This window comes from Lactuca sativa, chromosome 8, assembly GCF_002870075.4.
Source record: "Lactuca sativa cultivar Salinas chromosome 8, Lsat_Salinas_v11, whole genome shotgun sequence".
Lineage (NCBI taxonomy): Eukaryota > Viridiplantae > Streptophyta > Magnoliopsida > Asterales > Asteraceae > Lactuca > Lactuca sativa.
Window position 1 is genome coordinate 12,961,498 of NC_056630.2, and position 23,619 is coordinate 12,985,116.

Genomic DNA, 23,619 nt, shown 5'->3' on the forward strand with positions numbered 1-23,619 from the left:
ATACAATTGATTGAACTGGAAAAAATTAGGGTTTATGGCTATTAAACCCTATGGCCTATTATTTTCGCAAATTAGGGTTTTACAACCCTGGTTTTTCGAAAATTCCAAAGGGTTTTCAAACCCTTTCCTTTGGCCTGTCGAAATCTAGGGTTTCCTAACCTTAGGGTTTTTTTTCCGAATTTTAGGCAAGGTTGAAAGCCTTGCCTTCCACTCCAAGCAATAGATTTCAAAATCAAGGGTTTTTGAGTAGGTTGTTATTTTTGGTAATTATCTTGTTAATAGTTTAATTAGATAATTATAGATTTTGAAACATCCCTACCCAAATTTTCGAATTCCATGGGATAAGGATTAGGTTAAAATTAATTTGTTTAATTTAATAGATAATCCTTATTTGATTTAATAATCAAATGTTTTATTGGATAGTTATTAAATCAATTTCTTTTAAATTTAAACTAAAATGTTTTTAAATTTTCGAAATTTAAAAGATAATTAATAAATCCATAAAATGTTTAAATTCAATTAAATTAAAAGTTTGATTTATTAAAAGATTAAAACGGTAATATTTTAAAATACACCTTATACTATATATATATATATATATATATATATATATATATATATATATATATATATATATATATATATATATATATATAATATATTATATGTATAAGACTAAGTCCGTCAAACCGCTAGTACGCCTCATTCACGAAGCCGTTCTATAAGGGAAGTTTAAGAAAGCGGCCTATAAAATGACCCCCATTGGGTATCTACTCTTACCCACCGCTCCCTTGATTGGTGGAGGGTCGTTAGCCGAACGTGTTTGATAGGACATAGCTTCTTTAAAAGTATAATGATAAAAGTAACTAAACTATTTTCTAAAATACCACTCTTAGTTACTTTAGGAAAAATGTGAATTTAATACTAATCCATGAAATTTCACATTGCACCTTATTGGTCGTTAGTTGAGCGTGTGTGGTTAAACGACACACTAATATGGGACTAATATTGTAGGCAATGGGTGACTCGTGAATTATTATTGATTAATGGAGCGTGTGTGGTTAACCAGCATATCGATAAATGACATCGAGAGTACCAAGCTAATTTGCATGGTTATTCACAACTTGTCTGTGATCCTCGGTATCCCAGTCACAAATGGAAAGGGCATAATCGAGATTAAACATTCCATTGAATAGTTCAATGAATCTCCAAAGATCTAAGATTTTATTTAAAACATAATTCGTTCAAGTTTCATTTTTCATGGTGAAATTGGTAAATCGTCATTTGCCTACCTTTAAATAATTTGCAATTGGATTACAACATCCCTCTTCTGAATTGTGAATTATTTAGTTGGATCCTAGCCTTAATTTGAATTTTGGGTTAATCATTAAGGATTAAAATCAACTAACTTTAGTTCTCTTTTCCCCCTTTACAAATGTCAAGTTCAGACAACAATGGTCTTCCTTGTTTTTGTGGAAATGTCTTTCCTTCTGAAGACGATCTTCCACATGTTGATCAAGGTGAAATAATGTTCCCTTCTTCAAGCAATGTTGGAACTGGAAATCATGGTTCTCCAACTCTTCCTCCACCTCCACCAGTAATTCTCCCTGAGCCACGTTTTCTTCAAGCTGAAAAATATGAAGTAACTCAATCCTTATTGGCAAGTAAACCTCAAGATGGAAAGTCTGTGTGCGCGCATGTTTTGAAAATGAAATCACACATTGACAAATTAGAGATGTTGGGTGTCGACTTGGTTTTGCGTTCGCTTTCTGAGTCATATGGTCAGTTCATTAAGGACTATTATATGAGGGACGACGACGTGACCCTAATCGATCTGGCATATATGATGATTTATGCTGAAGCAGAAATGCTTAAGAGCACAAATCAAGAAAATGTGTTTGAAGGACGTGTCTCCTAAATTTATATGGACATTGACAATGACAACATTAGTAGTATAGAAAAGGTTTCTCTTCCCAATGGAAATCGATTGGCCAAGGTCAAACCGTTTGACCATATGGTAAAGAGAAAGGATAATTCTGAGATAGTCCCATGTGTTATTCTTGAGAAGTCCATATGTTTCTATTTCTAATTGAAGGGACATTGGATGCGAAGCTGCCCTGACTATCTGAAAGATCGCAGAGATAGTAAAGTAAATTCGTATGAATCTACTTTAGGTACATCCACTATCTAACTCCATTATTTTATTAAGTTCCTATTCATAGATTCTTAATACATGATGTGATAGTCACATTTTGATGTTTTGCAGGATCTAAGAGAAAGAAGGAAGCTTAAGAAGAGTAAGCTAAATCTGATCATGAAAGATGGATTTCGGTCGCATGGTTTGATGATCAATTTTGAAAGCTACTGCTTAGGAGTTATGATAGATTAATAGATTGCTTAGGAAATATTTAGAAACATAGTTTTCATAAATTTTCATTGTAAGGACAAATTTTTTCGCTTATTATCAATAAAAGTGAAAATTTGATTTATTTAATTTATATTTCCTTGCAATGACATTTATGAAAATTGGTAGGTATATTTCTATTATTAGCAATATTAAAAATGGATTTGATTCTTAATTATGTCGTTTGTGGAAATGTCATAATTGAACAAGTGAAAATGAATTTTCATCACCCAAGTTTCAATTGGACAGAAACTTGGAATCATACAATTTGAATTGTGTGATGAATGAGAATCTGTATCTTTGGAAGATTAAGGCTAATTCCTTGGTCACATGTTTATGTGAGTCAAGTGAAGGACTAAAGGATCTAGTACACATTAATTTGGACTATTTAGATCCACCAAAAAGAATGATAAGTCTATTCGTCATGATTTAGTGATAGTTCAATAATATATGATTGTGTTTATACGATTAAACATAATTCTAACACTTTGAAAAGTTTTCAAAGAGTAGTAGAACAAATATTAAAAATTTGTTAGGCAGAAAGATAAAAGTTTTTCAAATCTGAAAAGAGAGGAGAGTACTTTAGTATCATGTTTTATCATCATCTTGATGATTATGGAACCATGTCACACATTGATCCTCGTAGAACGTCTTAGTGCAATTGTTTGACTAAGAAGATGAATCAAATATTGTTGAAATGGTCTAATCGAGAGATGAGTCATACTTTGTTTCCAATCAAGTTCTAGAGTCATACTCTAGTTACTTTAAATCGTATCTTGAAGCTTATTTCAAACTAAGTAGGTTATGACACCTCATGCAATGTGGAGTAATAATGTTTTCTTACTCTGGTACATTTGAAAAAGATGACACCTCATGAAATGTGGAGTAATAATGTTTTCTTACTCTGGCACATTTGAAATTGGTAGTTATATGTCAAGAAGTCAGTAGGCGTCTCATTAATCCTGAAGAGTTTCAAGAGTAAATCGAGAATAAACATTTTAGTAATCACCAACACACGACTTGAGGTTAATAACCTATCGTGATTGACACATTCTTGTTTTTGTGCATCTTCCAATTGAGTTGACAATGCTTATGAGTTCTATGGTTGACTACAAAAGGTAGATGACGTTGGTCAGTGATAGTACATTGATCAATGGAAGTGAGCTGCTTAAACAACATGGAAGACATGGCAGACCCTTGTGCTACCAGAAGGCAAAAAATTGAGAATAAGCAAAGTTCAGTCCATGAAAGGAAAAACTATGTTTGATTTTAGTTTTTCCTCAACCTTATCTTATGATTGTAGGTTGGAATTGATAAATTCACATGGATATGAACGCAAACACCATAAAATATAGGTGGCAAAAGGTTTCGCTCTAGTTCATGGAAATGATTATGAGGAAAAACTTTCGCTAGTACATTTTAAATTTGATTAATATCATTATGGTTAGTAGTTGTGATAATTGCGTTCTCAAATTCGTTTATGATTACGACATCCCTTTTTATAGTTCGAATTGTGAGAAATGGCAAGAAATAGTTTGAACGTTCAGGACATATTGCTATAAGTTCTGAAATGGTTTGAGGACACACATATGTCATATAATGAAGGTGTATGAGCTTGAGAAGTTTTCCTGGAGACATATCAAAGCACCACGTATCAAAAATTTGAACTTTGGTAAGAAAGTCAAGAGCATTGATTTCTAAAAGTCTAGTTGATTTCTGGGTACATGTCGAAGCTAGTGGGAGCATAATTGTTATGCAAGTCGGAGCATGATTGTTATGCTAAGTGTTGCAAGTTGGCAATACTATTAGTAGGAAACGAAGTTTTTCAAATTTCATAGTTTAGGAATTGTTTCGCTACAAAAGGATTTAGGGGAGAAGGTACTTATACTTCATTTCAAATCTAAATGTAACGTTCCAAATTTACGACTTTTGTTTTTAATTTAAAAATTTATAAAATAGATTACTGAAAATGCCATCAATGTTATCTCATATCATGAAAAACCATAAGTCAACTATCTCAAAAACCTATCATAGGAAAATAATGTCAGAGTACAAATCCCAAGAATCTCATGTGCGGAAAATCGTGTGTGTGATGCGCTGCTATCATGCCGACTCCTTTCCCTTCGAAGAAGAAGGACCTGAAAAAAAAACTGAAAACCGTAAGCACAAAGCTTAGTGAGTTCCCCCATTATACCACATAAACATATATTGCAAGGCAAATCTAGGTGTCCGGCCTACCCTGTCAGGCATATCTGGGTGCCCGACCTACCCTGTCAAGCATATCTGGGTGCTCGACCTACCCTCACAAGCATATCTGGGTGCCTGACCTACCCTCCGTTTATTTCAACCGGTTACGAGGACTATTTCACCCCTACCACTACGACATAATAACATAACAATAAACACACACTACAACAAAAATAGCCTTTTACGACGCACAATTAATGATACACACTGATAGAGGACGCGCATTTATGCGTGCCCTAAAAATTAATGTCAGTTTTCCAAAATTTGAAGGATAAAAGACACGCATTTTGGGCGCGCCCTAAAATTAGTGTCCAACAAAAAAGAACGGAGGGAACCTATCATAAAAGGCGTGTCGTGTAAATATGTCGTTTTATATTTTTTAGAAAGGCGCGTTCTGCGTTGTTTTAATAATCTATGGTGGGAAATGAAATTCCAAAAAATTAAATAGTCGCCTGATTCATCTCCTTCATCTCCTTATTCTCCTTCTAAAATCCTCTAACAAAAAACCATAATAATCCTTGTTCGCCTGATTCATCTCCTTCTTCTCCTTCTAAAATCCTCAAACAAAAAACCCTAATAATCCTTTTGAAGCAACCCTCTTCCTCTACCTCTGCATTCTCTCTCTCTCTCTCTCTCTCTCTGGAAAACCCTAATCACCCTTTTGGTTTTCTGATCTAGTTTCATCCGCTCTTGCCTTCGCTTTTATCGGACCACCATAGTCCCCCACCGGATCGCTAAAACAATAGCCGCCGATGCACCACTTCACCCTTCTGGTTCGTTATCCCCCTCCCTTAATGTCTGCGATCGACAATGGAGATGATGGCCACTGCTACTACTCCATTACTCACATGTCGATCTTTCATATCTGTAAACCCGATATAGATATTTTTGGGTCCGATTTTTGGGGATTACAATATCACTCATCTCTCCTCTCTGCCACCGTCGCTGACCCACGCGCCTTCTGATTTTGTCTTAATTTTTTTAAAGAGAAATGCATTGAGGTCGACTTTAAGGCTGTTTATGTGACAACCGATCCACATACTGATGTGTGTTCTACCTCCATTTCATCCAGGTATACATCGATCTCCGTTGATATCTCCTCCAGGTGCTCTTGTATTTTGATTTTGATTTCATTTGGTCTTTCTTTTCTTTTGCTTTTGAATTATTTTGATTTTCTGTTGTCTCGGTCTTCCCTCTTTTCTTTTGATCATCTCCTCTTTGAAATTCCTACCACTCTGCTGCCGCATCGGAGGAGAGGGCGAGCGTGAGATGGAGAGTGACAGTTGCAGAGACCCTAATGGCATTCCGAACCCGAAAGAAGAAGAAAACCCAAAAAATTCGAATGCCAAGCCAAAAGTAGTAGTGATAATGGGAGCAACATGTTCTGGAAAATCTCGTCTCGCCATTAACCTAACTTCACAATTCCCTATCGAAATCATTAACGCCGATTCCATGCAGGTTTGAACACAAGCACACAAGTATGAACATATATGTATTGGTATTACCTAATTTGTTCTTGTCTCGTGAAATTTTTTATTAGGTGTACGAAGGATTGCATGTTCTCACTAATAAAGTTCCACTTGACGATCAGAAAGGTTCGATTGATTTCTCGCAAGAAAACAAATTGATTATGCATCCATATTATTTCACAAGTCAATGTCTTCGTTCTGTCTTCCTCAATGTATCATCACTAATCATCTGTGATTCTCTGTCTATGTAGGAGTGCCACACCATCTCTTGGGTATAATCAGCCCTATGGTCGAGTTCACTGCAAAGGATTTTAGGTATTCCTTGTTCTCCATACTAAGTAAATTCATAAGTAATGTTTTAAAGGAATAAAGATTTAGATCCTTATGAAGATACTAAGTAAATTCGTACATTGCTTGGGATTTCTCCATACTGCAAGGGAAAATAAGCACGACAATTTATTTGGATGTTTCAAAACAGTCCTTGGATTTTTTGTAAATTAAGCAACAGTCCCTGTACTTTCACTTTTTTCATAACGGGCCCAAACTTTTTTGGAAGTTGTGGAATGACCTATGTATTTTGCATAAAAGTGTCAATTTCTCTTAAGATTAGCAGATGATTATTGACATTTTGTGTAAATTCTCAAATAGCTCAAATTTTTTAAAACTAAGAAATCTTTAAGAAACAGAAGGAAAAAGGTCAAATATTGGGAAAAAAATGTCTATTTCTATGGATATGATATGACAATGTAGAAAGTATATCTATCTTGTTACAGGACATTGAGTTTTGTGTGGAGCACACAAGTTCTACTGGACAGAAAATAGTAAGTTCATGCCTTATAATTTTTTATTTTTCTCATTATGTAACGTTTAAATAAATAATGTTTAAAACTTTTTGGAGAAAAGAAACACTTTATATATAATATATAACTTACTGGATTAAGTCATACTTTCTGTGTTTGTTTTCATATAGCTTATCTTGCCCTACAGGTGATACGAGTCTAACCAAGTAAGTAACATCTTCCTGCAAGTTTTATAATTTCCATTTAAACCAAAAGTTAATTCAGAGGGTAAAAATGTCTTTTTACAGGGTAATTTCTGCACAGTCATGGCTGGCAACTACACACTTGTATGGGACAATTTGTATTCAACCTTTTTCAAGAAGGTTGGTTGTTTGATTCTTCTGAAAATGACTTCATGGAACATTTTTTCTCTTGAATGCTCAAAAGACATGAATACCCTTATCATTGTTATCAACTATAATGTAGTTAATTTTGTTGGATGTGTAAAAACAGGCTCTTCGCTACAAAGTGGATTGTATTCCACCTGTTGTAGAACCAGTGCCCTCAATTGAATCGGAAGATGGAGAGGGGATAATTTGATGTGTAAACTTTCTAACTATGTTATTAATGATTTATCCTTGTAAAAATCGTTGTTTCATTGCACTAAGTAAATTCATAAGGGATTCCTTGGGTACAAAAAATCCAAGGACTGTTTTAAAACATTACTTAGTATCTTCATAAGGATCTAAAGCTTACAAAAATTTCAATCTCTAAATTTAGTGTAACTTGTAGTTTTATTCCTTGTTCTCCTTGCTGTTTTCAGGCACTTGTGAGTTGATTTCTTTTAGATGATTCACCTGTGGATACTGATGAACTCAGCCTAGATGAAACATATGGTAAACAACATTTTTCTACTTCAAATTCTTATGCACTCTTTTAACAAGTAGACATGACATGTCTGAACAAACCCTTTTTATGAACAGGAGATAAACAACAACCTAATGAACTTATGTAAAAACAAGAGAATTTTAGTTATAGTTATGATAATCGAAGTAAAATACTTTTATGGTTTATTAAGGTTTTTTTTTGGGTTATTCATGTTTATCCATTGTTTCTGCAACATGTCACTAGAGTCAAGCGTTTGAGCAAGCTGGTAGAGATCCAGGGGTAGCTTTTCACAAGCAAGGGGATGCATTAGATGATTCAACAAAAAGATGGTAAGTAAGTTCAATACTTGGTTGTTAAATGTTAACATAATAAAGCAAAATCAAACATGTTTCTGTAACCGTTGTTCATATTAACTTTTTTTTTAACTATGATTACAACATGGATGCACTATGTGGTCCTGATGGTGAACTTCCAAAGAAGTTAAGGAATTTAGAGCCTCACCTTATTGAGCATATTAGTAATGAGCCTCTTCTTATTCAGAAGCCTTATGCTACAGTTATTTTACAAGAGCAATGGCCACTTATGTAATTTTATCAGTGCCTAAATCTTGTATCAAAATGTAGATTGTACAATTGACAGCATCCGAAAAATTTGAGGAAGCTTTGGCATTGTTTAAGCTACTTGCACCAGAAGATTCAAACCTTCCAGCCTCAAAGTAGCAGTCAATTCATATCAGGTAATATTAATGGACCTGAGAAGTTTTTTGGATATGAGTGGTAAAGTTTACTTATCAAGAGCTTCATCTGGTATGTCAGATGACATGGAAACTTCTTCACCTTCTCATACACTGAAGATGTTATATCAGATGTTGTTGGACACACCCATGAAAGCAATCGATCCAAAAGATCAAACAAGGTAACAATTTTAACATTATTTAGAGTGAAGAGTATTAAAAATTTTGATTTTTTTTTAATTTTCAGGGGAGAGTCAACATGCCCCTTGACTCAGGTGCTAGAGAGATGGCATCATATTAGAGAGATGGGATCTTTGGGAATCTTCAAAATGAAATGGTATGTTACTCTTTGATAATGGCATCAATATGCATATACCCTCATTGTATGGAAAATGTGTTTTTTTAAAGATTTTTATGTTTTTTTATATCACTTGGTATGATGAAGCAGTTTAACATCAATACACAAGACAACACTTGGTAAGTACAAGTTTTTTTTGTCATTGTTTCTCATAATTTGTGTTGTTTTTATGATGGTTGACAATTATGGTTATGTTTTCACACAGATCATGTTTGATGATGATGTGATGGTGGTTCCTGATTTGGTGAAAGTTGATTCATTTATCTTAATCCCTTTACATGTTCCATTAGTTAGAGAAATTATTTGTATACACTATTTTTGTATAATGAGATTATTGAATGTCAGTTTAAATGTTAATACATTTATCGTATGAAATGAATTGTTTTCTTATTATTTGTATATGATTGTATTTTTTCTATATGTTATTTTATTTTCTATTATGAGAGATGAAATGCAAATTTAATTTAAAAATTAGTAAATCTATAAATAATTTAAAAAAAAATAAAAATAAAAATTACGATACGCATAAATGTGTGTCATCTTCATTTATGACATGACCTTTCTTGACAGTGGCTTTAATGATATGCATTGCGTGTCATAAATGCGCGTCGTCTCTCGTTATGACAGGGCCTTTCTTGACGCGCATTTGCGCGTTGTCTGAGTGTTTTACGACGCGCAATGAGCGTCGTAAAAGGCCTTTTTTCTAGTAGTGACATAAATCATAACAAACAATGTCATACCAGAAAATTATCACGAAGACAATCATCCCTACCATAAACAACTACTAGTAGGCCGTCATTGGTGCCTTCGACCAACTCTTACAGGAAGATAACTCACCTCGTAAAGCTGAGTGTCGAATATCATGGAAAGGAATCTCTAACAGCCGCTCCGATGACTCCCCGACTATCATTATCATAACAACACTTAGTCAAAATCCATAATACTTCTTAGAGTAAAATGACCATTTTACCCCTTGGTCTAATTTGGACCATACCCACGACCCAATTCATCTTATCTTTCCCAGCCTACTAATGGCCCACTAATGGCTCAATTTTCCAAATTGGGCCCAACTCCTCAAATAGGCCTCATCACAAGCCAATTAAACCCTTAGCCCAAAAATAAGTAATTTTGAGTGGCCCAATATGGCCCAAAAGGCCCAATACTTAGAATCCCAGTCCTAGGCCCAGAAACTCTACTCCATAATGGGCCATGGGGCCCAACTATCTAGGCCCAAAAGCCTAAGTTCGTCACTCTGCATGCGTACGCGCGACATACCTGGCATGTACGCCCAGCGTACGTTGGCCTTGACCAAAAGCGGGAAGTTGACCCAGTACGCGCGGCGTACCAGGGTGTACGCCTAGCGTATTGGCCAGCTTCCTTGGGGATCCATTTGTGACTTAATCCATTAAGTCCTCATGTCCAAAATGTAGATCCAGGTCCTTTAAGACATCCTAATCCATAAAGTCACAAACTTTATGTGCTTGCATGCATAGTTGGGGGTCAAAACATGATTTTGGTCCTTAAACAAATGTTGTGACCATCAAACACTTGCATGGTTGTGGCTTAACCATCATGATCCAATTTTTATGACCTTAAGTGCTTCTAAGAGCTCAAAAGGACATATCTTATGGCCCTGAAACTATCAAGATACAAGAAACCTCAACAATGGAGTCCAAAAGTGACATAAAACACCCCAAAATCAAATCTAAGCATGCAATGATCAAGTTTGAAGCTTGATACCTCAAATGAGTCAGAAATGGTGCTAATCTCCTGGATCTACAAGCTCCCTTTGAATCCTTGCTCCTTCTTCAAACTTCTTTCTCTTCCAAAACACTAAAACAACACTAAAATGCTCTCAAGTGGCTACCAAATCACAAGAACACACAAATATGGGTTAGGGTTTTTATGGTGGTTGTCTAAGGGTGAGAGGAAGGCTGGACCAAAGGCATTAGGTTCTTTATATAAGGATCAGACCCTAAAATTTAGGGTTTTAGAATCTACATGCGTACGCTGCGTATACCCTTTGGTACACTGGGCGTACGTGCACGGCTTCCGCGTTCCAATCTCTTGAGTATGCTGAGCGTACATGGCAAGGTACGCTCTGCGTACGGTGCTTACTTAGCGCAATTACAAGGGCACAAAGGTCTAAGCCCAAACCTTTTTAAAACTGTTAACCTTATATAAATAAGAATAGTACCTTATAAATCCCGGACGTTACACTAAAAGTTTAGATTGAAGGATTTTAATGGAACTTAGTCATGGGCATATATGAATATCATGTTGAAATGATTCAACTTAGGAAATTCAATATATGGAAATATTATAGCAAGAGACTGATAGAGTATCATGTCTTTATGTGAGAAATTATATATGGAATCCCATATGCGTTGTATATAGGATCAATTACATATGCTATAATATTAACTTGTTCTGATTTTTCCAAAGGCTTAGGGCATTGAGAGGGAAAAAGGAATAGAACAAGATATGACTAAAGTTGTTATGCAACTGTCAAGAACAGTCTGAGGTTTACCAAAAGATTGGTTGCTTATGGATAGTTAGAAGTATAGTATTTGGATGGACCATATTGACATGTTTTGGATTAAGATGATTCTTGGTCAAAATTGATGGTCACATGGGAATATGGAAATGTTTCCATAGTGGGAGTTGGTTGTTGAAAGCTACATGTGAGTGAGGAATTTTAATGCAAGGAAGATGTTCAAGGAGTGTACTTTGAACTTGACACTTCATTACCATGAAATTGTTTTAGTAACAAAGTTTCAATGGAGCATTTTGTGACATCGTTGGCTAAGTCTTGGTGAATTTGACGCCACGTCATCACAAAAGGATATTGCATGCAAGGTTAGACTCTAACACATTTAGTGGTGACAAGAATTTGGAATTCTTACACTTGTAATAAGGATTTGGAATTGTGATATGAGCATCATTGTAAGTATGTCCAATTGATATGTTCACAAAGGAAGGACCATAGAGAGACATAGTATGCATGTTTATAACATGGCATAACTGATGTTTAATTCAAGTGTTTAGTTGATTAATCGAAACATTATACAATTAATAAAGTCTAATTAATATGGTTACTAAATAGTAAGTGTTTTATTTATATTCAATAGTTTTGAGGCCATAATTAATTAGGTTATTATTGTGTTTCACTTTGCATGTTTTACTTCCTGAATAATTGGACTATTCAAACTTCCACAATCTATCATACTTTTGGAAGTAAGTAGTGAATTAAGACTGTTATGAATTGGATTGTAGATCATCTAAGGGCTTAGACATTGCAATAGCTTTTGGTGCAATGTTCATGAGTACTTTTGAAATGGGGATTAAAGTATTGGATTAACCCACACTCAAAAAATTACTTCATGGATTTTATCACGAGTAATTTTGATACGATAATATCTTATATTCTTGAAACGGATATATATGAGTTGTTGTTTACGAGTCAGTTGTGCATCGATAATATGTAAACGCATCAGTAACTTGATGTTATAAAACATATTGTTGTGCATGATTTGATGAGTAAATAGTACAAGCATATGAGTCGAAGTTTATCCGCTCCTTTTGTCCTCAATGGGAAAAAGCGATATTTGTGGGCCCCTCGATAATTTGATGATGACATCTAAAGCGCTTGGCCAAGCATGGACTGAATTGATGTGTTCAATTAGTAGTCTGATATCACTCGTCATAAATAAGAAATCAGGAAACAAATCTTGGACAGAGAGACTGATTATAATCCATGCCTCATGTCCTTACGATATATTGTAGAACGGAGGAATATGAGGATCATAAGCTGCTTATGCCTTAAGCAAAGGGATTAGTGTAACGACCCGTCCCCGGTATGATGATTCCATAGTATTTAATTAGAAGTTTGCAAGAGGGACTCGGCGAGTTCATAGCCTGACTCGCCGAGTAGGGACGGGATTTCGAGCACGTGTTAGTCGGCGACTCGGCGAGTCCATATTCGGGACTCGGCGAGTCTGCCTGCCTGGAAGAAACCCTAAATCCCCGGGTTGCTCACTATTTAATCCACCTTATAGCCCCAATCTCGCCTCCTTCACCCTCAGAAAGCTGTGAGAAAACCCTAATCCATCCTTGAGTGATCTAAGTGTTCTTGTGTTAAATTTTTGAAGGCTTGAAGAAGGAGAAGAAGAAAGGAGCAAGGAGAAGAGGTGTAGAGCAAAGATCCAAGGGCAAATCAGAGTTCTTTGAGGTATTCTTCGGATTCCCTCCTGTTTTATGCTTTTAACCTCCATTAGAACTCTTCTAGATCTAGTTTGATGCTTCTCTCAAGCCTTATGATGGTATGGCTGCCCTATTATGTCGAGATATCCTTAGATCTGTTCATTTAGGAGCTGTAGAGCCCAGATCTATTGCCTTTTTGAAGTGACCTTGCATGAAAACCCTAGATCTAGCCTTTATTATGCTTTTTGATCCATTTTAGCTTCATGGATGCATATGGGCACGTAAAGATAGAATCTTTACGTGCTAATCGAGTTAAGGGAGTCCAGATCTATTAGTCTTATTCACTGGATTCAAGCAGAATCGAGTTTTGAGTTGCTGCATGCAAGCGACTCGGCGAGTCGGAAGAACGACTCGGCGAGTCGAGTCGCGAGTCCCCGTTTTTCCCCTTTTGAATGATGTCGAGTGGAAGCCTGTGAGTAGTAGAGTGGACTCAGTGAGTCGGAGAGTAGACTCAGTAATGGAGGGACTCGGCGAGTTGTTCATACAACTCGGCGAGTCCAAGGCAATCTTCTTAAGCTCAAGAACAACTCGTCGAGTTGTTCATATGACTCGACGAGTCGGATGAAGATTGTCTGAGTTCTTGGATAGAGAGAGTACTCGTCGAGTCGATGCCATACTCGACGAGTAGCCACGAGTGGGGTTGTGAAATGAGATTAGAGACTCGGCGAGTTGGTGGCCCAACTCGGCGAGTCAGGTCAACTGTGGGTTGACTTTGACCGGGAGAGTTGACTTTGACCAAGGGTAAAAGAGTCATTTTACCCCAGTGCAATGTTTAGTATTTGATTGAGTGTGTTTATGGCCTTGTAGCCGGGGAGATACCGGAGCAGCAGCAGTTAGCTTCCAGAGCCATTCACACAGCAGCCAGTTCACGAGGTGAGTGTTCCTTCCAGTAGTAACGGGTCTAAGGCCAGAATGTTGGCTCGTTTAGCTAACAGTCAGCTTCGGACCTCGGTCCGATGTAGTAGTTAGTATGTTTGATGCCTTCGTGGTTCAGACAGGGTTATGTGTTTATGCTAGATGATATGTTTAGGCCATGATCAGTCAGCTTCGGACTTCGATCCGATGTAGGGGACAAGGTCCCAGTCAGCTTCGGACTTCGGTCCGATGTTAGCTTTGGACTCCGGTCCGATGTAGGGGACGTAGGTCCCAGTCAGCTTCGGACTTCGGTCCGATGTCTCAGTCAACTTCGGACCTTGGTCCGATGTTCTAGTCAGCTTCGGACTCGGTTCGATGTAGGGGACGAAGGTCCCAGTCAGCTTCGGACTTCGGTCTGATGTAGGGGGCAAGGCCCCGGTTAGCCGGACTTCGGTCCGATACAGTGGGCAAGGCCCAGTATGTGCTTTATATGTTATTGTGTGGTATGTGGTAGTTTGGGGGAGCTCACTAAGCTTCGTGCTTACAGTTTCAGTTTTGGTTTCAGGTACTTCCGCAAGCAGAGGGAAGGGCTCGGGATGATGGCATCGCACACACCACAGCCACAGTTTTTATCCTGGGAGTTGATCAGTTATCTTATATATGTTTTGATACAGTCATGACACCATTTTCTCATTTGTATTTTAGTATGGTTTTGAGATTTGCAACGCATGGTTTTATTATGATATACTCCGTTTTATGATTATGGTTATATTAAAAATGAATTTTTTTTCGGGTCGTATTTTTGGGTCGTTTCAATTAGGGTTTCCTTATCTTAACCCTAGCTTTGGCTCTAAGCAACCAACAACTATATAAAGGACACAACCCCCTCTGACTTCGGCCATGCTTCATGAAACCTTAGAAGAGCCGAAATTTTGAGCAATTGCCTCATCTTTCCTCTCTCTCATAATCATCCTCTTGCCTTAATGTGTTTGTGAGCCATTAGATACTACACTTGTGGTACTTGTTCTCAAAGTCAAGATCTTCAAAGGAAATCATTGTTATTACTAAATAACAATAAAGGTATGTTTCTAATCCTTCTTATGTTGATTTCAAAAATACTAGGACCATGCTAGGGTTTACAATTTTTGTGTTCAATGCTTGTATGTGTAATAGTAACATAGATCCTTACATTAGGGTTGCATGCACACACAGGATTGTTTGCTATGTATAAAACCCATCACATATAAGGTGTAACGACGTGAAAATTTAAAACAATTTTCCATTTTTAAAATGCATACTTTTCATAACATATCGTATAAAAATCTCTTTTATTCAATTACAGAGCACAACCCCATTAATAATCCAGGATCCTCATAACTCTTTCTCTGGTGTGTACAATCAAGCCGGTGCCGTCTCGCGATCCTGAAAAGAAAACCTGAAACACATAATACATAACATGGTAAGCACGAAGCTTAGTGAGTTCCCCAAAATACCACATATAACACATATTAGCCACTCGAGGCTATAACTCTGTTTGACCCTCTGGTCATTGTGTCTCAGTGGGACCCTCCAGTCCCATAACTCTTATGGACCCTCTGGTCCTAACTCTGTGGACCTTCCGGTCCTAACTCTGTAAACTCTGAAACATACATAACATAAATCACATAGAAATAATGCAGTGTATCACATCATATAAATATCATACAAAACACTCTGTCATAGAACTCTAATTACCACTCTAGGTAAAGTATAGTGAGAAGACTCACCTCAGATGAAGAACAACTCCTAAAACACTGCTGCTACGCACCGGCCTCTAACTCTGTGCCAAACCCATAATTATCTCAACTAGCAGCTAAGTCCAACCTCTTACTTATTGGGTCTAAAGATAGACCACCTACCAGCCCATTAATGACCTAAACCCATTAGGCCCACCAAGGCCCAATAATAAATGGGCTTCCCCCGAGGCCCAAACCTCAACCTACATGACAAGCCCAAACCAAGGGCCCAAGGAATAATTATATTATTTCTCTGCTCAAAGTCTCAAATACACAGGCCCAAAGATTCAGGTCCAACACTTAAGGCCCAACAATGAAGTCTAGCCCAAATGCATACAGAGAGATTACGCGGGGCGTACCTGCTTGGTACGCTCAGCATACTCAAGTGCGTTTGAAACTGATCGGGACCTCAACCTAGTACGCGGGGCGTACTGGAATTACACCGCACGTACTCTCAGTTTGGCTCAATCAAGTTTTTGGGTCTTAACCCGTTAAGACCTTAACTCATCTCTTGGATCTGGACTTCCTAACATCTCTTACTCCATTAAGTTAATGACTTTAGGCCCTTGAATGGCTGATAGGGTCACAACACATGAAACTCTTACTTTCTTAACCCAAAATGCACGTAACTCATGCATGGGTTGATTCTCATGATCAAGATCTCATTTTTATGGTTCCTCACCACTAAAAACACTTAAAAGGACAAGTTATTAAGCTCTGGAGTTCACCAACTCACAAAGTTCCAATCTTGGGACATAAAAAACTAAAAATTGACCATACTAAGCATAGATAAAAAGAATGGGAAAGCTTTGAGCTTTGTACCTTCAAATGATGCTCTAGCCCAAGAAAGCTCAGATCCAAGGCCTGGACTTCAACTCCCTTCTCTTCCATGCTCCTTCTTAACTCCAAAGAGCCCACAATAACATATATAAGCTCAACATGGCTACCCATAAGCTCAAGAACGGATATTAGGGTTTGAGAGGGTTTGTTGACTGAGGAAGGTGGCCAGAAATGAGACCATCTCATTCTTTAAATAGGGACACTACTAGAATTAGGGTTTTCCCCCAGCGCCTAGTATTCCCAATGTACCTTCTGGTATGCCCAGCCTACTAGGTAGTCCTCGCGTCCATTCCACGCTCATAGGTACGCTAAGCGTAACCATATTTACGCCCAGCGTACCCGATGCCACCAATTTCTCAAATAAGGACCAAACCTGCCATAACTTCCAAACTATCATAACATCTTTGAAATACCTCAGATTCCAAAGATCCTCATGTCTACGGAAAAGTGATGAGATGACCTACGCTTTGGCAACTCGCTGCAACCCGAGACCTTCCCATGCCCGGTTCGTGGCTCACGAACCCTAATCACGGAAAAATCCGAAACATGGTGTTACAATTCTCCCCCACTTGAATTAGATTTTGCCCTCAAAATCACTCCTTATTAACACATAGCTCGAACCCAAAAAACCGAGATGCACCACCGAAAGTTCTCAAACCATACAACAATCACTTTCAATGATACTCGTTCCTACCGGGGGCTCCCGACCCGAAAGGGGCAGACCCAACTGCCGCTGCGGTACCCAATCTGAATCTCCATAACTGGAAAAATCTTGTGGTCTATTTCCTTGCCAGACCATCCTCGAAACATTATTCTGTTAATCGCCCACCGACTAACAGTCCTTAAGAACACCCTACCAACCTTGATTCCCTGATCAATCTCGATCGCAACTCAAAAGGACGGAAAGGTCATAATCTCCCTCTCTCTCCAGGACCCACTGCAAGGGCAAACATCAAGATCCATTAGAGAGGATGAACCCAAAACTCTAATCTGGGACACAAGGAAAAGATCATGCTTGCCTGGGAATATTCTCTGACCTCTATAAACCCAATAGATGAACCTCAAGCTCACCCATCCCATAACCAAAAAGGTTTCACCAATTCCCATCTTATAATAGTTGTCTTAACTCTTAGTGACGCACAAGTCACACAATTTGCTTTCCCTCAAGCGAACACTACCACTCTATTGAAGATCGGATCACCCCTGAACTCTTTTGATTACTGCTTAAGTTCCGTGCATCCCGCTGCACCTCCCGAACCAAGGCCCTAACATAGTCAGGTCTAAGACATCAGGTGACAAACAATACCCCCACCTGGAACCCACCTCCGATTCCAGAATCTCATCTCGCCTATCCAACACACCACCAGGACTCAACTCCACTCGAGAGTTTGGTCCGACCCGTAGTTGGAACCACTCGTCCCAATGATCCATTCAACTCATGACTTGTGACTCGCAACCCATGCGTACTCCACTTATCCAATTCCTTCGGATTGCGATGTCCACACCTTACTCGGGATATAATGATTCCCGATCATTGAAGAGATCCCGGTCTCGCCTTTGGTCCGACCACCAGGCTCCCGAAAACTCATAATTTAGGATTATTCAAGCCTAAAACTCTTCTGCATCATGCTCCGATCAAGAGTGCTTCATCATAACAGCCTCTCGCTAAATAGTGCGTACTACGGCTCCCCATAGCATCTCAACAACCTCTTACAGACTAGTGATTACTACCGTTCCCCGTAGCATCACAACAACCTCCTACTGACTAGTGAGTACTACGGCTCCTCATAGCATCACAACACCCCCTCTCTGACTGGTGAGTACCACGACTCCCCGTAGCATCATAACACCCTCTCTCTGACTAGTGAGTACTACGGATCCCCGTAGCATCACAACACCCCCCTCTGACTAGTGAGTACCACGGCTCCCCGTAGCATCACAACACCCTCTCTCTGACTAGTGAGTACTACGGCTCCCCGTAGCATCACAACAACCTCTCTCTGACTAGTGAGTACTACGGCTCCCCGTAGCATCACAACAACCTTCCACTGGCCGATGGGTACTACGGCTCCTCATAGTACCACAACACCCTTTCCGTTTGGCGAATACCACGACTTTCCACAATATTGCCACACCTTCTCACTATCTGGTGGATACTATAGCGCCCCGTAGTATCACCACACCCCTTTGCACTAACTCATTGAATTGTAGCTCTCCGCAGTCTCACCCCACTAACTCTTACCACTTCACAGTCTCATCCTCAGATCGACGCCACACAACGATCATTACTCATGCTCTACGGACCATCCATAGATAGGTGCACGCACCCACCTGAATTATGCACCACTATAACTGACGACAATCTTTATAACAAAACACCTTTCCTTGATGAAATCCATTGCCTTAGATAATCCACTTGCCGTCTCCACTCACGACCCCAAAATTTATCCAAAATCCAAGACGTTAAACTCGAATACCTTGATACACCACCCTAGAACCTCACGATGTCTCGCCTCAGCCACTGATCTTCCTGATATACAACCCGAAATTCGGAATATTTCAAATTCTCACTTTGAAATATGGAGGGATCGTCAACGACCCAGAACATGTTGATGGCAATCGAAAACTCCTTCCCATTTTGCTCATACCCATGCCAGAATACTCATAATGACCCTGAAATTGGTTGACTAATCAAATCCTGCCCTTCCTAAACTGCATAATAGCCCAAACATTGAACCAACATTCCTCAACCAACGAACTACCCTATGAGCCAACCACCTTGATTTCATCATTATAAGCTCAAAGAGTTCCTAACCACCACAAGGTCTCTGACCAACGGTCACTTGTTGTGGAAACACTCATCCTTTTTCAACCATATACCACCTGCATTATCTCGCTCACCAATAACCCTGGACTCATGAATCCACACCGTGGGTCTCTTTATCCAGATCTCTAACCGTTCTTGAATGAGTCTCTGATCCTCTTAATAAAATATCCGATTCTCCCTCACCTATGGTTCGAACCGTCACCAATTGGCGCACCGACAATCTATCTCACAGACTGATTCCACCAATAACATCGCACCTACTCTTGGAAGGTGCTACGCAATGCTCGATGATCCCCCCCCCCCCGACAGAGACCAAGCGACTCCAAATACCCGAATCTCAGATGAAATCCTCAGAACTTACCATAATGACTGCCGCTAGTCATTCAGAGTCTCACACCATGCCATCACCGGACCTCCCAACTGTCCAGTATTAACCGTGACTCTTAATCGGGAAATAATGAACTATCATGCTCCTCATCCTCGACTCCTCTCCCAACGCTACGAAACGTCCCTTATCTAGAGCAGAAACCACATTTCCACTCTCTATACCCATCAAAGACAATAAGAGTCACTGCCCTGATACACTCCTCTTGATCGTCCAACGCTGCGGCTAACACATGCCCTACTATACTCAAATAAGGTGTATCTTGGTCCCTGACCATCTCAATCCCCACTGACAAACTGCTCAAGCTCTATCATCCCCTCGCGACAGACCTACTGCTAGATACTCTGATTGAAGATCACCATCAGTGCGATCCCACAGGGCTCGCCCCCAAACTCAGAAACCGAAATCTTAACTCCTCTCACGTCTCCCTCGTGAAACGGAAATAACACCACTCGGGTCACAGATGGTGACACCTTCGCTATCGACTGATCGCTCAACTCTAAACACCATCCTTACTCATCCTCGTGTCCTGTGACTCCTACTGGCATCTCACCAAATTCCTCAGGACTAACCCGATTTCCCTCTCAAGGTCTGCTTCAACGCAACTCGTGCAACACGACCCTCTTACCCCCAGACTCTATCACATCCGACCTCAGTCAAACAATCCCAACGGGAAAGCTGGAAAAGGCCTAAGCACTATCTGCTACGAATCATGGTACCCGAACCATGACATCACCTCCCAATGTGCTACGAATCATGGTACTCGAACCATGTTATCACCTCCCGATCTGCTACCAATAATGTTACTCGAACCATGATATCACCTATCAATCTGCTACCAATCATAGTACTCGAACCATGATATCACCTCTCAATCTGCTACCAATCATGGTACTCGAACCATGATATCGCCTCTCAATATGCTACCAATTATGTTACTCGAACCATGATATCACCTCTCAATCTGCTACCAATCATGGTACTCGAACCATGATATCACCTCTCAATCTGCTACATAGATCCTCTGTAATATCCCCTGTATCGAGTATGGGTCCTCTTCTTTCGGTAGTATGGGCCCATACTACTTGCCACATCTACCCATACTTTCTACACGGACCATCCCAGAGTTTCTAGGTAGCTGCTCAACCTTTCCGATCATCACTTCCGTCACGCGTGCTCGCTCCCCAGCGAAATGCTCCACTCTGTCAGCGCACTTATCTGACCATGGTCACCCCCTAGGCTCTTCCTAGGTTCTCACACTTCTCTGTCATCAGCTACTGAAGAACTCCTAATGATGCCAACCATCTACCTCCTGAATATCATCATATCCACTTAGTAGCTGACTCCCATCATCGAGAGTTCTACGAAGCACAAAGCAAGCAACATTCGGGCATTGAATAATCTCTACCAGCACGTAAAACCACTCTAGGATACAGCTCTATTGGCTCTATTCACACTAAGTAGGTGCCACCGAACTCAAGCGACTCTACCCCACGCGGGCATCTAACTACCCTCTCAGTAGGCTCCCCCAAAGCTCATCTTGGTATCTCTCCTAGACTACTCCTCTACTCAAATCCCTCTCTACATAGGATTCCTGCTGAATACTCTTACTCAGCACATACTCGAAAATGCATCACGGATAACAGCAACTCCTAGGCTACGACATCACAAATCAGGCCACTCTAGTCCAAAAATATGAAATACCTAGCCTATCTCTAGCGTGCATAATATCTTATAACATATTTCATAACACAAAAGTAAGGGTATTTTGGGAAATCACCGTTCAGGCTCTGGCTGATTGTATGTGACATCCCCATTTTCACGGCCAGAAAAGACCGATTTGCTTATGCTTTGTTTTATAAATCAGAGTGATCGTTTAAAGAAAACGGTTGCGGAATTTGTTCCCAAAATAAAATATGATAGCCATTTATCAAAACATTTCTCAAAGAGAATGTATTTCCATTAAATAATAAAACCTCGGGATGTCATGTTCCGATACAGACCAAAAGCATAAACAATATAAAATAGACCTTACAACAGTTATTCATAACTACTGGCCTATAATCCAAAATCTCTCGTCAAGTCCACCAACTTATACTCTTGTGCCATTACCTGTAATGCAAAGAAAACTGAGTGGGTCAGGCTTGGGAGCCTGGTGAGCATATAGGGTTTTCAACCCACAATAATACAATTATTATATTCAACCATCAAACAATCAACTCAATTATTCATCCCTATTATGTTTCTCAGGATTTTACCCTAGGAATTCAACTACTCGTCATTCCTTCATTCCTAAGGATTGACCTAAGGGATTTACACAAACTTCCATTGCTACATAAGGCGCATCTGCCAACATTATCCTTTAAGCGCCTCTGCCAGGATTACGTCATACACTATGAGGCGCGATTGCCAGGTTTATGACATTCTCTTTTAGGCGCATCCGCCGACATTATCTTATAAGCGCATCTGCCAAGATTACCCTATAAACGCATCCGCTATTATTATGACAATCTTTATTTGGCGCATCTGCCAACAATATCCTATAAGCGCATCTGCTAGGATCACTCTATAAGCTCATCTGCTTTTATTATGACAAATCTCTATTTGGCGCATCTGCCGACATTATCCTATAAGCGCATCTGCTAGGATTACGACATTCACTACTTGGTGCATCTACCGATATTATTCTACAGCACATCTGCTAGTCTTATGACATTCTTTAATTGGTGCATCTACCAATATCATTCTTAATCATCTTTCATACCTCATCATTTCATCACATACCAACTATCTCATCTACCCATGTTCTACCCAACATATTTGTAGATCTAGAATACACATACAGTTTATCTCATTTTAAAACTATATAAAACATTCATGCCATACTCATCTCAAATAAACAACAATATATAAACACATAGCACGTATTTTATACCAAATACTTCGTATTTATGTGTTAGAAGAAAATAACTACACACTCACACTTATAAACAACAATACTCTTAATACACTCAAACCAAACTCGTATTATTATTGTGTTTATGAAAGGTAGTATACACTCACACTTGATCAGAAGATGATCGGACAGCACTACGGCTTATAGAAGTAGTAATCCACAGCAGATCTGGAAGATCTTCTCGAAAATCGAACTTCTCGCGGGCAGAGCTTCGACTCGGGAACCGCACTTTTCGGGATCTTCAGGATCTCGGGACTTGCCTCGGGGCTAGAGTATGATATCGGGGCTTCGGGGTGTAAAAATGCAGAGCTTCGGCGCAAAGGAGAGAAGAAATGAGCAAATAATCCCTGAACCCTCGCATCCTATTTATAGTGAAAATATCTGATCTACTCGCCGAGTAGGGGACACCTACTCGCCGAGTCGGCCATACTCGCCGAGTAGGGGACACCTACTCGCCGAGTCGGTCCATGTGGCGGCTTTCTGCTGGTGCCACGTGTCAAACTCTGGGTGGAGCCACGTCACCCCTATCGCGTGTTAGCCTTCGAATTTAGAAAAATCATAACTTTCGCATACGAGCTCCGTTTTTGACGTTCTTTATATCCACGCGTAGGTAAAATCAAGATCTACAACTTTCGTTTAGACTCCGTCGGCTAAATCTTGACCGATCTCAAATTTAACAGTAGGAGGTGTTTAGACTGTTAAATGACCGCGAAGAATTCGTAACTCCTTCATACGAACTCCGTTTTCGTCCATATTTTTACCGTTGAGTTCCTATTAATGAGACCTTCAACTCTCATTTAGGTCGCGTAAGCCAAAAACCGCTCGAACTAAAATTCGAGT

At 39.3% G+C, this 23,619-nt stretch overlaps 1 long non-coding RNA gene across 1 annotated transcript; it reads left to right on the forward strand.

Moving 5' to 3' along the window:
• Positions 1–5,928: 5,928 nt before the first annotated feature.
• Positions 5,929–6,441, forward strand: LOC128127630 (uncharacterized). The gene is made up of 3 exons (XR_008225531.1): positions 5,929–6,109; positions 6,192–6,246; positions 6,372–6,441. It is a non-coding gene; the product is annotated as an uncharacterized LOC128127630 (long non-coding RNA).
• The last annotated feature ends 17,178 nt before the right edge of the window (positions 6,442–23,619 follow it).